This window comes from Arachis ipaensis, chromosome B2 (genome assembly GCF_059453495.1).
Source record: "Arachis ipaensis isolate K30076 ecotype BB chromosome B2, ASM5945349v1, whole genome shotgun sequence".
Taxonomy (NCBI): domain Eukaryota; kingdom Viridiplantae; phylum Streptophyta; class Magnoliopsida; order Fabales; family Fabaceae; genus Arachis; species Arachis ipaensis.
Window position 1 is genome coordinate 9839492 of NC_142437.1, and position 16311 is coordinate 9855802.

General features: G+C 35.2%; 1 non-coding gene across 1 annotated transcript; it reads left to right on the forward strand.

Annotated features, from left to right (window-relative positions):
• The first annotated feature begins 14845 nt into the window (after positions 1-14845).
• On the forward strand, positions 14846-14953 carry LOC148573001 (small nucleolar RNA R71). Its single transcript, XR_015906344.1, has one exon. It is a non-coding gene; the product is annotated as a small nucleolar RNA R71 (small nucleolar RNA).
• The last annotated feature ends 1358 nt before the right edge of the window (positions 14954-16311 follow it).

Below are 16311 nucleotides of genomic sequence, written 5' to 3' on the forward strand. Positions count from 1 at the left end.
AAGGATATTGTTTAATTATTCTAAATATGGAAGAATTTCTTTTAGAGTTTGGTTTAGTTGGAGCTAGTGATTAGTGGAATGTTCAATTCTTAATATTACAGTGTTATCTAATCTTTTACATCATGAAAAGATTGTTCCTTGTTGTTTAAAAATTATCCTTGCTTATTGAAAGAAAGTGTGATGCTATGAAAATATGGTATGAAATCTATTTGGTGTACTGTTAACAATGTAATCACACTACTTCAATGTTTAATTGTAAGGTGTTTGTTGGAGTTGTGATGTTTGACTGAAAAATATGACAAAAGGATAAAATTTTGACTTGTAATGATTCAAGTCAAGAATGTGTTGATTAAATTATAGCTACATGTACCATCAGAAAAATTCAATTTGGGTATGACCTTTTTTCATGTGGAGTAGATTCAAAGAGAGGGTTTGAGGTACATTTTTATGTTGTTGTAAAATCTCTAAAATACCCTTACTTCTCTTTTTCCAAATCAGAAATCTTAGTTCTCAAATTGGGAAATCCTAACCCTGAAACCCTTTATCCAGCCACCAGCCACACCCACGGAAGAGAGAGACGAGAGATTCAGAGAATGAGGGAGCCGCGAGGGAAGAAGAGGAAGTAGGGGGAGACCGGACCGCACCCAGTCGTGTTGCGTCCTGTTGTCGCTGCCGTCGCGCCTGGTGCTACACGCCGAGCTCGTTCCGCCATCATCAACGCTGCCACAAAGGAGAGAAGAGAGCGATGTGATGCAAGCCAAGGCCGAGAGGAAGGGGACGCCGCCGTGCCTCCATCGGGATTGATCTGCCACCGCCGCTGCTAGGGTTCGTGGCCCCCACTTCTATCACTGTCGACAAGCACGGAGAGAGAGAGAGAGAGAGAGAGAGAGAGAGAGAGAGAGAGAGAGAGAGAGAGAGAGAGAGAGAGAGAGAGAGAGAGAGAGAGAGAGAGAGAGAGAGAGAGAGATAGGAGTTCACATAGCAGAGAGGACGCGACAGAGGAGTCCGTTGAAGCTGGTCACCATCGCTAAGGCCTCCATGGTCGCCGCTGCCATCCGAGCCACTGCCAGAGGAAGCCGCTGCCGCCGCTGTTGGGTCCGCCGTGGGAAGAAACGCAATGGTGGGGAAAGAATCTGTCACTGCTGCTGAGCTCTACCCCTGTTTTTGGTTTGTCTTTCTAAAGCTGTTGTTATCATTGGCGTTACATGATTGGAGGAAACCTTCACTGATGGAACTGCTGCTGCCATGGCCACCGCGCCTCTACCGCCAAGAAACGCTTAGCCGCCGCCGTCGAAGCCAGCCTCGCTGCCGTTGTCGCAGATTTGGAGCTTCGAAGAGAGAGGAGTTCCCGGAGAGAGAGAAACGCCAAGGAGGAGGGACCGTCCGCTGCTGCGTTGTTCTGTCGCCGTTCGGATGTACCTGAGCCAAGCCATCGTCCTTGCCGCCGGAGTTGTTGGTGCTGCTAGAGCTGAACCGCTCCTGTCATTATCCCGGTCCAGCCTTTTTCCATGATTCTGCTCTAACTTTCATGTCCTATTATGCCAACATTTAATCTATCTTGTCCTTGTTTTAATTCAATTTTAGTTTTGCCTATTTTAGATTCCCAAAACTATCGCCAGCTCCATCTTGTCGCTACTCTGGTCCAAATTTTGCGCTCATTCGTTTTATTCTACTTCAATCCTCCTCACCTTGAATTTGGCACTCCGGGTTTGGTATCTTCGGTCCCTTGGGACCACATTGAGAGTAGGCTTTACATTTATAATTATTTGATTGTGCTTTTATAATTATTTTGACATATATTTATTATGATCTTTGAATTATACTCACTATATTTGTTTTGAACGAGTTTAAATTGATTAGAATAATTGATTTATTAGAATTGAATAATTCATTTTTGTAAAGCTTATACTTTAAGAACTATACATGAGACCATATATATTTTTGATGAAGTTTTACATTATTCCAAAATGTTTGATTCTACTTGAATATCTTTTTTTGAAATATTAAAGTATTTATTGGTACTCATTTTAAAATTGTGAAATGAATTTGAAATTTTTTTTATTCAACTTATGTTTGAGTCGGTTAAGCTTGCTTGGGGATTATTTTCCTGAGCGCCGGTCATGGTTCATTTTCGACCGTGACAGTTGTCTCTCTTAGGTATTATTTGTTTTTAGAAATTGAGATTAAGACTAGGGAATTGGGATTCGATATTGTGTTTGATAGTCTAAGACTGAAACTAAAATTTTAGTCACGGGATACAAAATTTTAGCGCATTCAGTATCTCCAGAAAATGGAGACTCAAGAGACTGAAATTTTTTAGAACGAAAACTAAAACTTTAATATTTTTTTTAAAAATACCCTCATTTAAATTTTTAAATTCCAAATCTACCCCTCAATCTCCATATTTATCTTAAACTAAATATAATACTAAAACATAACTTAGTTTAGTATATTTTACACTAAATATATACAATACGGAAACTTAGTTTCTATCTCTCAATCTCTCTTCTAAGCGCAACTTTAGTAACTTTTTGCTAGAATAAGAAGGATATTCTTATAATACTCCAAGCTACCATGAAAAATGATATATTTCTACTAAAAGCACGGTTAGATCAACCGTCGGCACAACATCGGCGGCGATTTTGAAGAACCGCTGGAATAACTGACGCAAGAGACACTCGACAAATCGCGGCGGTTTTGAGCCGCCACTATGTGCTTGAAGCAGGAAGCGCAAATGTTTGGCGACAGTTTTGGCAACTGCCGCAAAATACAAATTTGAAAGTTTACATTGAACAGTCACAACGATTTTGAACTGCCACAAAAAGACTAACAGAAATTAAAGCTGATTTTCTTGGTTCTTTTAACCGCTGCAATACCTGTAGCATGTTTTTTTTTTTAAATAAACAAATTTATATATAAACTATTTCCTAATGCGTTGATCCTATATATATATATACTATATATACTACAACATTAGAATCTACCGTCAAAATAAAGTAGAAAAATCTACCAAAATAATATGAACATTGCATTTCAAAATATAATATATATTTAATAAGTTTTACATAATCATACACAATAAGTGTTTAACAACTATATTTACATATTAAGTAAATTCAAATAACAAAATCCTAAAATTGAATTAGAAAATAATTTTGCTTCTAATATTTAACTATGTTAAAAGCCTAAAATAAGCAATCACTTTGATCATAAAAGTTTTTGGTCATTTCAATCATAAAAATTTACAATCACTTCATGGAATAATAGAAAATGGCCTTGTCTCCATTGATGATTCTGTAATCTAGGATTGAAAATAAATGAAAAGATATTAGAATAAAACAAAACAAAAACCAACAAATTATTTTACTAAATAAAGACTTTTTTGCTTAAGTGGCAATAATAGCATAACCCATGAACAAATAAGTTATAAGTAGTGCAAAAAAATACCAACAGAAGTTGTGTCCAAGTAGAGAGAAACACACACAACAGGCTTCAAGTGCTATGATTCCAGAACAACAAAACTTGCACAAGAAAAACATCAATACCAAATAAGAGCATGCAAATCTATATTAAAACATGTCACGGGAATTTGCTTTGTGGTTATTCACATGCATCCATCATATGATCCATCCAATTAAGAATTTAAGTCTAACATTAATAGACATAAACTATCCGCACAAATTAGGATAATGAACAACAATAACTAAATCATTGACATAAAAGATTCAGACAAAAAAAAAAGATATAATATTTACCCCATTGTTTATAGTTGTAGGAAAGTCATATGGCATTTGGACTTGTAATAAGAAAATTGTTGCTTTATTCTCTTGTAATTCTATTTTCATAGAGCAAACTTTAATTATATCAAAATCATGATTACATAAAGAAGATACTCCTTGAAAACTATTAGTAGAATTCATCACTTGGGATAGACAAACACCAAATCCCACACTTCTAACACGATTCGGGTGTTCTTTTCCAAATAACTTGATATAGGCATCATCATTAAGAGAACTCTCATTAGCTTGAAGCAAAACTAATTGTTCCTATGATAAAAATTTGAGAAAGGCATCACTATTAGGATAATCTCCATCATCATTAACAACACAAAGCAAAAAATTATGAAAGTTCTTACACTTTTCTCTCTAACCTCATCATTAACAAAAGATCCATCATTCTTCTTGTGACTAATTAGATATATTTCAACTTTAGTAAAAATTCTCTTGTTTGCAGTTTTCTATCAAATCAATAAATGGAATTCAATTTCAATGCATGTAAAAATTAAATAACAAAATATTCTCTTGATTAGGACTCAATCACACACCAACTCGTGTTTCTTCCTAACAATCATCTTGGATCTGAGTGTATGAGAAATTGTTTGTTTTTCTCGATTAACGTACTGCATTTTTCTCACACATTTCCTACACATGTATATTCAATTAGCAACTTGTCAAATATTAAGTGAAATATACAATGTGTATGTTCATACAATTACGTGAGTTCTTGACCTTAATTTATAATCAATAAAAATTTTCTATTGTTCCAAGCTTACTCCAACTCCCTTTGGACATAAGCCTAAATTTTGCTCTCTAGTAAGATTTTAATTATAATTATCATTAAACAATTTACATCTATCATCTTTTCACTTCTTGCCAAAATTTTTAGTATGTATTTCTTTTGCTTTTTATCATCAATTTTAAAGAATCTTTATATATTATAAATATAAAAATATTAACTTGAATAATTGTAACATAGACATACAAATAAAATTATTTGAACTTATTGATAAATAAAATTGGAACATAATTCAAAGGAATATTCATAGACTCATGCTATGTCCATTGCCAAACTGAGATGTAGGAAATATAGTTTAAAACTAACTTTTTCCCGTTGGGCAGGTCAGCAAAAAGCTGAATGCATCGTTACAAATATAAAAGAGCAAAGTCATTGTAATTTATCTTTGAAAATACTCGTTACACTATTAAATTAATTCTTTAATTTTCTCCTCTTTCAAAACATGAGCAGAGAAATTAGAGACACAAATTCTGATTCGACACATGGGTTTGATTATTAATTAGCCAACATTATTATGTGAGTAATAATATTTTATAGATGTTAACTTTGACGAAATTGAAATGAATGAATTGAAAAGAATACAATGTAAGCATAGAGTTCTATTGGGCTCCACTACTAGTAGAATCAAACTCATATGATCCAATAAACCATAGAGTAGCAAATAGATAAAAGATGATATGATGGACAAGCAACAAACCCACTCACTACTATTCACCATATCTATCTCTTATGTACCACCCACCTTGTTTACACATCCAATATTACACCCCAAACGATTCTTATTTTTCAGTTAGGTGTCTCTTTTTAAATATTTATTAAATTTAAAATTCTTAAATTTTTTTTTTTTTTTATCATTTACACATACAAGTCGATTGAGAGGAGAAGTAAATAGATAAAAGAATAGTATATAAAAAAAAAAAATAGTAGTTTACAAAATGAAATTCAATAACAATTTACTTATTGTTAAATAATTAGATAAGAGAAAAGAACCTAAATAATATTTTTATAGGCTCTATTTTTGTATGGCTCTTTTGGAACTAAAGGCTATTTTTCATAACTTATAAAAAAGTTCTTGAAATTTCCAACAACAGCTCCTAAAAACAAGCCTAAAAAGCCACCAGATTTACCAATTGTTTGGCCATTCTCATTCCAATGTACAATAATTTTAATTTCACGAGATAGCACTCACACATCTTTCAATCTTAAGTGACCTTTCTTAATCATTCCATTTGCATCTATCAAATTATTCAAGTGGTATACCATACATTATTATACTTCTTTCCTTGTACATCTATAAATATACAGTGCTATAATTGAACAAAAGTTTATAATGTACCTTCCAATTCAGATGTCCAGTACTTATTGGACTTTTTTCCTTATACATCTAATTGAACATGTAAAACTCATGAGAGGCTTCATTTTGATGAACGGACAGTGAATCATTAAACTCATGAGTATATGTATTCTCATTTAAATTCTCTTAGACATGTCTGCAACTTATCAAGAGATATTAAAATTAATATATGAATGAGAGAATAAAAATAAAATAATAGTACTTAATTTAATCAACTAACAACAAAAGAAACAAGAAACTACTAAATCAAACTATATTAAGTATATGTAATAAAATATAAAATTATGAAAGAAAATAATATATAGCACTCTAATACTTGCAACAAAAGACTTACATTACTCTATAATTTATCTTGCCAATGGTATATGTGAAATGTTATCTGAAAAAAATTGTTCGAAATCTTGTGATGGATAACCCACATTGTCATAAATTATCTCTTCATCTTCATTACCTATATCATATAAGTTTCTTGGCTTTACTTAAATAAGTATACTCCAATATTTTTCTTTCTCATCCTCCACATAATAAATCATTTGAGCTTTGTAAGCATTAATATATGGCTCATCATCCTCATACTCACCGGTATGTATCAATTTACTAAAGTTGATGGAGGTAAAACCTAACTTATCTAATTTCATTGCCCTTGGGTTAGTGGTATTAGCCCATTCACATTTAAACAAGGTTATAAAGAATATACCATCATAATTAAGTTCAATGATGTCTACTAACTTTTCATAATAAGGAACTGCTCCAAACCTCATATGGGGATCACTATTGCGGGAGTAGCTTCATGTTCCAAATGTGCCAAAAACACCACTGATTTGAGTTTTTAAATATTTTTCACGTTCTAGAGTCTTAAACTTGTATCCGTTGACATTATATGCAGAAAATCTTTTTACTTGGTCAATCGGCCCTTTGGCAAGACTAAAAAATACTGTTCTTTTAAGTAGCGTTTGTTTTCGAAGACAGGACACAGAGACATGGACAACGAAAGTTTAAAAAGTGTTTGTTGGCAGAGATATGGACACTGAACACATTGTCTTTGAGGCAATTTTTTTATTTTTGTGTCCACTTTTTTATAAAGGACAATGAGGGACACGAAATTTGACAAGGTGGACACTGATTTTTTAATAATTTTTTTTCTTTTTTTATCCATAGATATTTTTATTATTCCACCATTACCCTTTTTTAAACTTATCAAAAAACCCTAATTTGACATCTTCTCTGCAACGCCGATCTCCTCTACGGTATTCTCTTCTCCCTGTTCTCTGTCTCCTATCTTCTTCTTCTTTTTTCTCTAACAGGTTCTTTCTTCATCTTCCTGTTCTCTGTCTCATCTCTTCTTTTTTTTTTCTTTCTCTGTTGATTCTCTTTTCGTCTTTCTCTAGCAGGTTCTATCTTTCTCCTACTCTCTATAGTCTGTAGTCTCTGTAGCTGGCTCTAAAATTACCTTGTAGCAATTACAACCTCTTCACTTTGTATTTTTAGGTCTCTCTCTCTCTCTCTCTCTCTCTCTCTCTCTCAAATTCGTTGTTTCAGTTTGTTCAATCAAAGAGACTTGCTATTTAATTGGTTTCTGCACCTGTTGAATCTCGAAAATACTCTCTAGATTTCAAGAATCTCAAATGCTTCGGTTGTTTTCATCTGGGTCTTATCTATTTGAGTAATTTTCAAATCCCCCATTTATAAAAGCATTGCAAGTTTTTACGCATGCCACCTATTCGACCATTTGTATAGTCCAGCCTAAAGCTGAAAAGGAGGATCCTGCAGAGAAACCAAATAATACTTAGTGAATTAAAAATCTAAAAATTAAATATGAACAAGAAAAATTGTATTTCGTATGACAAAATTGGTGATTTTTTTAATTAGAGTAAAGTATCATTTTTGTCCCTAACGTTTGGGGTAAGTCTCAAAGTTGTCTCTAACGTTTCAATCGTCCTATTTAAATTTCTAACGTTTCAAAACTGACTCAATGTTGTCATGTCGTTAGGGATCCATTAACAGAATTGACGACAGGACAAAATTGAGACGATTTTGAAATGTTAGGGACTTAAATAGGACGAAAACGTTGGAGACAAAAATGATACATAGAAATAAATTTTAATTTTATCCTTCAATAATATTAATTTTTTACTATACATAGTATTCAATTATTTTTTAATCACATCTAAGTAAATTACACTTAATCATATTATTTTCATTTTAAATAAATTAATTTTTTTATAACTTTACTCTTAAAGATTTTTAGTTATCATGAAATGTTTGTAGAATGACTAGTATATAAACTTGCAGAAAAGAAAAAAATAATATATATATACAATAAAATATAAATTATACCTTTTGTCTCTAATGTATCAAAATTCTTTAAAATTATAAAAAAATAAATTTATTTAAAATAAAAATAATGTGATTAAGTGTAGTTTATTTAGATGTAATTAAAAAATAATTGAATATTATGTATAGTAAAAAATTAATATTATTGAAAGATAAAATTAAATTAAAATTTATTTTTATGTATCATTTTTGTCCCTAACGTTTTCGTCCTATTTAAGTTCCTAACGTTTCAAAATCGTCTCAATTTTGTCCCGCCGTCAATTCTGTTAACGGATTCCGAACGGCATGGCAACATTGAGTCGCTTTTAAAACGTTAGAGACTTAAATAGGATGATTGAAACGTTAGGGACAACTTTGGGACTTACTCCAAACGTTGGGGACAAAAATGATACTTTACTCTTTCAATTATGCTATGAATGAATGAATAGATAAAGTTATGTGTGTTTCATTTGAATGTATGTATGACAAAATTGGTGATTTTTTCAATGATTCTATGAATGAATGAATGAACAAAGTTGTATGTATGTTGTTCTTAATAGAAGAATGAATAAAAAAAATTATATTGAAATCTTCTTATTTGTTTGAATTCAAAAATAAAATAATTAGTAGGTTATGTTGCTGTTATTCTTATTGCTGGTGATTATTTTTAGTATTTGTGTAAATTTTATAATAATTTATTATTTACATTTTTGACCTGTTTGTGACTTGTTGATTAGGGAATAATGGAACCATTGGATCACTCTGAGTAATTTAGACGATTTCTTATTTTTTATTTTATGATTCAGTCTGAGCTTGAGGTAGTTTTGATATTAGTTTTAATGTGTATTTTTCTATTTGAGAAACAGGAGAAGAGGACATTTGTTGATTAGGAATAGGAAAATTAATATTAATCCCTTAAGACGAAACGTGTTAAACCGCATAATAGGAGGAGGTGATAGAAATTGTATTTGGGAATTAAGGATGAGTGTAGACGCATTAGGAAGATTATGTGAGTTATTGGTGCACGAAATTGTGATCTCCAGGCTCGAACAAATCCTGGTAATGGCTCCAAAGCTTGGTGCTCTGATCTTAATTCATAATTGTCACAACTTCGATACAACTAACCAGCAAGTGCACTGGGTCGTCCAAGTAATACCTTACGTGAGTAAGGGTCGAATCCCACGGAGATTGTTGGTATGAAGCAAGCTATGGTCACCTTGCAAATCTCAGTCAGGCAGATATAAAGTGATAATGGTGTTTTCGAATATTATATAATAGAATAGGGATAGAGGTACTTATGTAAATCATTGGTAGGAATTTCAGATAAGCGAATGGAGATGCTTTTCGTTCCTCTGAACCTCTGCTTTCCTGCTATCTTCATCCAATCAGTCTTACTCCTTTCCATGGCTGGCTTTATGTGATACATCACCACTGTCAATGGCTACTTTCAGTCATCTCTCGGGAAAATGATCCAATGCCCTGTCACGGCACGGCTAATCGTCTGGAGGCATCACCCTTGCCAATGGCTTCATCTTATCCTCTCAGTGAATAATATGCTCACGCACCCTGTCACGGCACGGCTATTCATCTGTCGGTTCTCGATCATGCTGGAATAGGATTTACTATCCTTTTGCGTCTGTCACTAACGCCCTGCAATCGCGAGTTCGGAGCTCGTCACAGTCATTCAATCATTGAATCCTACTCGGAATACCACAGACAAGGTTTAGACCTTCCGGATTCTCTTGAATGCCGCCATCATTCTAGCTTACGCCACGAAGATTCTGGTTAGGAGATCTAAGAGATACTCATTCTAGCTTAATTCATGTAGAACGGAAGTGTTTGTCAGGCACGCGTTCATAGGGGAGATGGTGATGAGCGTCACACATAATCATCACCTTCATCACGTTCTTGGGTGCGAATGGATATCTTAGAAGCGAAATAAGAAGAATTGAATAGAAAACAGAAGTACTTTGCATTAGTTTTTGAGGAACAGCAGAGCTCCACACCTTAATCTATGGAGTGTAGAAACTCTACCGTATGAAAATACATAAGTGAAGGTCCAGGCATGGCCGAGATGGCCAGCCCCCTAAACGAGATCAATAGTCTCCTAAGATGAACAATGGAATAAAACTGAGACCAAAGATATGCCTAATACAATAGTAATAGGTCCTATTTATAATAAACTAGTCACTAGGGTTTACATGAGTAAGTAATTGATGCATAAATCCACTTCCGGGGCCCACTTGGTGTGTGTTTGGGCTGAGCTTAAGTGTAGCACGTGCAGAGGCCATTTGTGGAGTTGAACGCCAGCTTTTGTGCCATTTCTGGCGTTCAACTCTGGTTTTGGATCCTTTTCTGGCGCTGGACGCTAGATTTGGGTAGAAGGCTGGCGTTGAACGCCAGTTTACATCGTCAATTATTGGCCAAAGTATGGACTATTATATATTGCTAGAAAGCCCTGGATGTCTACTTTCCAACGCAATTGGAAGCGCGCCATTTCGAGTTCTGTAGCTCCAGAAAATCCACTTTGAGTGCAGGGAGGTCAGAATCCAACAGCATCAGCAGTCCTTTTTCAACCTCTGAATCTGATTTCTGCTCAAGTCCCTCAATTTCAGCCAGAAAATACCTGAAATCACAGAAAAACACACAAACTCATAGTAAAGTCCAGAAATGTGAATTTATCATAAAAACTAATGAAAACATCCCTAAAAGTAACTAGATCCTACTAAAAACAATGCCAAAAAGCGTATAAATTATCCGCTCATCACAACACCAAACTTAAATTGTTGCTTGTCCCCAAGCAACTGGAAATCAAATAGGATAAAAAGAAGAGAATATACTATAAATTCCAGACTATCAATGAAACAGAGCTTCAATCATATGAGCGGGACTTATAGCTTTTTGCCTCTTGAATAGTTTTGGCATCTCACTTTATCCATTGAAGTTTAGAATGATTGGCATCTATAGGAACTTCAGATTTCGAATAGTGTTATTGACTCTCCTAGTTCAGTATGATGATTCTTGAACACAGCTTCTTTATGAGTCTTGGCCGTGGCCCTAAGCACTTTGTTTTCCAGTATTACCACCGGATACATAAATGCCACAGACACATAATTGGGTGAACCTTTTCAGATTGTGACTCAGCTTTGCTAGAGTCCCCAATTAGAGGTGTCCAGGGTTCTTAAGCACACTCTTCTTTTGCTTTGGACCTTGACTTTAACCGCTCAGTCTCAAGTTTTCACTTGACACCTACACGCCACAAGCACATGGTTAGGGACAGCTTGGTTTAGCCGCTTAGACCAGGATTTTATTCCTTTAGGCCCTCCTATCCACTGATGCTCAAAGCCTTGGGATCCTTTTTATTTGCCCTTGCCTTTTGGTTTTAAGGGTTATTGACTTTTTCTGCTTGCTTTTTCTTTTTCTTTCTTTTTTTTTCTATTTTTTTCGCCCCCTTTTTTTTTTTCTGCAAGCTTTGTTCTTTGCTGCTTTTTCTTGCTTCAAGAATCATTTTTATGATTTTTCAGATTATCAAATAACATGTCTCCTAGTCATCATTCTTTCAAGAGCCAACATATTTAACATTCTTAAACAACAACTTCAAAAGACATATGCACTGTTCAAGCATACATTCAGAAAACAAGAAGCATTGTCACCACATCAATATAATTAAACTAAGTTCAAGGATAAATTCGAAACTCATGTACTTCTTGTTCTTTTGAATTAAAACATTTTTTCATTTAAGAGAGGTGATGGATTCATAGGACATTTATAACTTTAAGACAAAGTTACTAACTACTAATGATCATGTAATGAAGGCACAAACATAGATAAGCACATAACATAGAAAACGAAAAACAGAGAAAGCAAAAACAAGGAATGAATCCACCTTAGTGATGGTGGCGTTTCCTTCTTGAGGAACCAATGATGTCCTTGAGCTCTTCTATGTCTCTTCCTTGTCTTTGTTGCTCCTCCCTCATTGCTTTTTGATCTTCTCTGATTTCATGAAGGATGATGGAGTGCTCTTGATGTTCCACCCTTAGTTGCTTCCAATAATTGTGTGGAAGAAAATGTATCCCCTGAGGTATCTCAGGGATCTCTTGATTTGCAGTCAAATGTTCTACCACTGAGCTATAGACCCTTGATGGAAGCTTTTTGTCTTCCCTTTCCTCTTTCTAGGGGCTTCTCTGGCCTTAGGTGCCATCAATGGTTATGGAAAAAAAAAACAAAAAAGCTATGCTTTTACCACACCAAACTTAGAATGTTGCTCGCCCTCGAGCAAAAGAAGAAAGAATAGAAGAATAAGAAGAAGATATGGAGGAGATGGATGGGAGTGTGTATTCGGCCATATGGGTGGGAGAGAGATGTTGAATTTTTGAAGGTAGTGGGTGTATGGATGTGAGTGGTAAATGGAAAAAAAAGAAGGGATGATCATGAATGGAAAGAGAGATGATGAGGTAGGTGGGGATCCTGTGGGGTCCACAGATCCTGAGGTGTCAAGGCATTTACATCCCTGCACCAATTTAGGCATGTAAAATGCCCTTGCACACAACTCTGGGCGTTCAGCGCCAGGTTGGTGCCCATTTTGGGCGTTCAACGCCCCTTTGCTGCCATTTCTGGCGTTGAACGCCAGAACCATGCTTGTTCTGGGCGTTCAGCGCCAGGATGCTCCCATTCTGGGTGTTCAGCGCCAGAACTATGCTCTGTTCTGGCGTTTGAACGCCAGACAGATGCTCCTCCAGGGTGTGATTTTTCTTCTGCTGTTTTTGATTCCGTTTTCAATTTTTATTTTTATTTTGTGACTCCACATGATCATGAACCTAAGAAAACATGAAAAATAAGAATTAGATAAGCATTGGGTTGCCTCCCAACAAGCGCTTCTTTAATGTCAATAGCTTGACAGTGGGCTCTCATGGAGCCTCACAGATGTGCAGAGCTTTGTTGAGACTCTCCAACACCAAACTTAGAGTTTGGATATGGGAGTTCAACATCAAACTTAGAGTTTAGTTGTGGCCTCCCAACACCAAACTTAGAGTTTGACTGTGGGGGCTCTGGTTGACTCTGCTGGGAGAGAAGCTTTTCCTGCTTCCTCTCCATGGTTGCAGAGGGGGATCCTTGAGTTTTGAATACAAGGGAGTTCTCATTCCATTGAAGGAATATTTCACCTCTGTCAACATCAATCACAGCTCTTGCTGTGGCCAGGAAAGGTCTTCCCAGGATGATGGATTCATCCTCTTCCTTTCCAGTATCCAGGACTATGAAATCATTAGGTATGTAAAGGCCCTCAACCTTTACTAATACATCTTCTACTTGTCCATAAGCCTGTCTTCTTGAGCTGTCTGCCATCTCTAATGAGATTTTAGCAGCTTGCACCCCATAGATTCCCAGTTTCTCTATTACAGAGAGGGGCATGAGGTTTATTCCTGAACCAAGGTCACACAGAGCCTTAAAGATCATGGTGCCTATGGTACAGGGTATTATGAACTTTCCAGGATCCTGTCTCTTCTGAGGTAATATCAGTTGATCCAGATCACTTAGTTCATTGATGAACAAGGGAGGTTCAACTTCCCAAGCATCAATGCCAAATAATTTGGCATTCAGCTTCATGATTGCACCAAGAAACTTGGCAGTTTGCTCTTCAGTGACATCCTCATTCTCTTCAGAAGAGGAATACTCATCAGAGCTCATGAAGGGCATAAGGAGGTTCAATGGAATCTCTATGGTCTCTAGATGAGCCTCAGAGTCCTTTGGTTCCCCAGAGGGAAGCTCCTTATTGATCACTGGACGTCCCAGGAGGTCTTCCTCCTTGGGATTCACGTCCTCTCCTCTCCTCACAGGTTCGGCCAAGGCACTTATGTCAATGGCCTTGCACTCTCCTTTTGGGTTCTCTTCTGTATTGCTTGGGAGAGTACTAGGAGGGATTTCAGTGATCCTTTTACTCAGCTGGCCCACTTGTGCTTCCAGATTTCTAATGGAAGACCTTGTTTCATTCATGAAACTTACAGTGACCTTAGATAGATCAGAGACTAGATTTGCTAAATTAGAAGCATTTTGTTCAGAGTTCTCTGTCTGTTGCTGAGTTAATGATGGAAAAGGTTTGCTATTGCTAAACCTGTTTCTTCCACCATTATTAAAGCCTTGTTAGGGCTTTTGATCCTTCCATGAGAAATTTGGATGATTTCTCCATGTTGAGTTATAGGTGTTTCCATAAGGTTCACCTAAGTAATTTACCTCTGCTATTGCAGGGTTCTCAGGATCATAGGCTTCTTCTTCAGAAGATGCCTCTTGAGTACTGTTGGATGCAGCTTGCATTCCATGCAGACTCTGAGAGATCATATTGACTTGCTGAGTCAATATTTTATTCTGAGCCAATATGGCATTCAGAGTATCAACCTCAAGAACTCCCTTCTTCATAGGCGTCCCATTACTCACAGGATTCCTTTCAGAAGTGTACATGAACTGGTTATTAGCAACCATGTCAATGAGTTCTTGAGCTTCTGCAGGCGTTTTCTTTAGGTGAATGGATCCACCTGCAGAAGTGTCCAGTGACATCTTTGATAGCTCAGATAAACCATCATAGAATATATCCAGGATGGTCCATTCTGAAAGCATGTCAGAAGGACACTTTTTGGTCAACTGTTTGTATCTTTCCCAAGCTTCATAGAGAGATTCACCTTCTTTCTGTCTGAAGGTTTGAACATCAGCTCTAAGCTTGCTCAGCTTTTGAGGAGGAAAGTACTTGGCTAAGAAAGCCGTGACCAGCTTATCCCAAGAGTTCAGGCTGTCTTTGGGTTGAGAATCTAACCATAATCTAGCTCTGTCTCTTACAGCAAAAGGGAAAAGCATGAGCCTGTAGACTTCAGGATCTACTCCATTAGTCTTAACAGTATCACATATCTGCAAGAATTCAGTTAAGAACTGAAAAGGATCTTCGGATGGAAGTCCATGAAACTTGCAGTTCTGCTGCATCAGAGAAACTAATTGAGGTTTAAGCTCAAAGTTGTTTGCTCCAATGGCAGGAATGGAGATGCTTCTTCCATGTAAATTGGAATTAGGTGCAGTAAAGTCACCAAGCATCTTCCTTACATTATTATTATTTTCGGCTGCCATCTCCTCTGCCTGTTCGAAAATTTCTGAAAGGTTATCTCTGGATTGTTGTATTTTAGCTTCTCTTAATTTTCTCTTCAGAGTCCTTTCAGGTTCTGGATCTGCTTCCACAAGAATGTTCTTATCCTTGCTCCTGCTCATATGACAAGGAAGAATGGACAGAAAAATAATGATAATAATAGAGATCCTTTATACCACAGTATAGGGATCCCTGTGTGAGTGGAAGAAGAGGGGGAGACAAAGAATGTAATATAATGGAAGAAACACAACTGTGAGGATGGAAGGAGGTGAAATGAGATGTTAGGATATGAATGAATAAATAGAATGAGATGGGGGAGGGATAATTTTCGAAAATTATTTTGAAAAAGAGTTAGTGATTTTTGAAAATAGTTTTTGAAAATTGTTAGTATTTTTTTTTTCGAAAATTTTTTAAATAAAAAATAAAAAAAATAAAAATAATTAGTTAATTAAAAAGAAATTTTTGAAAAAGAGGGGAGATATTTTCGAAAATTAGAGAGAGAGAGTTAGTTAGGTAGTTTTGAAAAAGTTAAGAAACAAACAAAAAGTTAGTTAGTTAGTTGAAACAAATTTTGAAAAGATAAGAAGTTAGGAAGTTAGAAAAGATATTTTGAAAAGATATTTTTGAAAAAGATAAGATAAGAAGATATTTTTGAAAAGATATGATAAGAATTAGTTTTTGAAAAAGATTTGATTTTTAAAATCTCAATTAATGACTTGATTCATAAGAAATCACAAGATATGATTCTAGAACTTAAAGTTTGAATCTTTCTTAATAAGCAAGTAACAAACTTCAAATTTTTGAATCAAAACATTAATTGATTATGTTATTTTCGAAAATTTGATTTAAAAATAAGAAAAAGATTTTTGAAAAATACTTTTGAAATTTTCGAAAATAACTAATAATTTTGAAAAAGATTTGATTTTTGAAAAAGATTTTGAAAAAG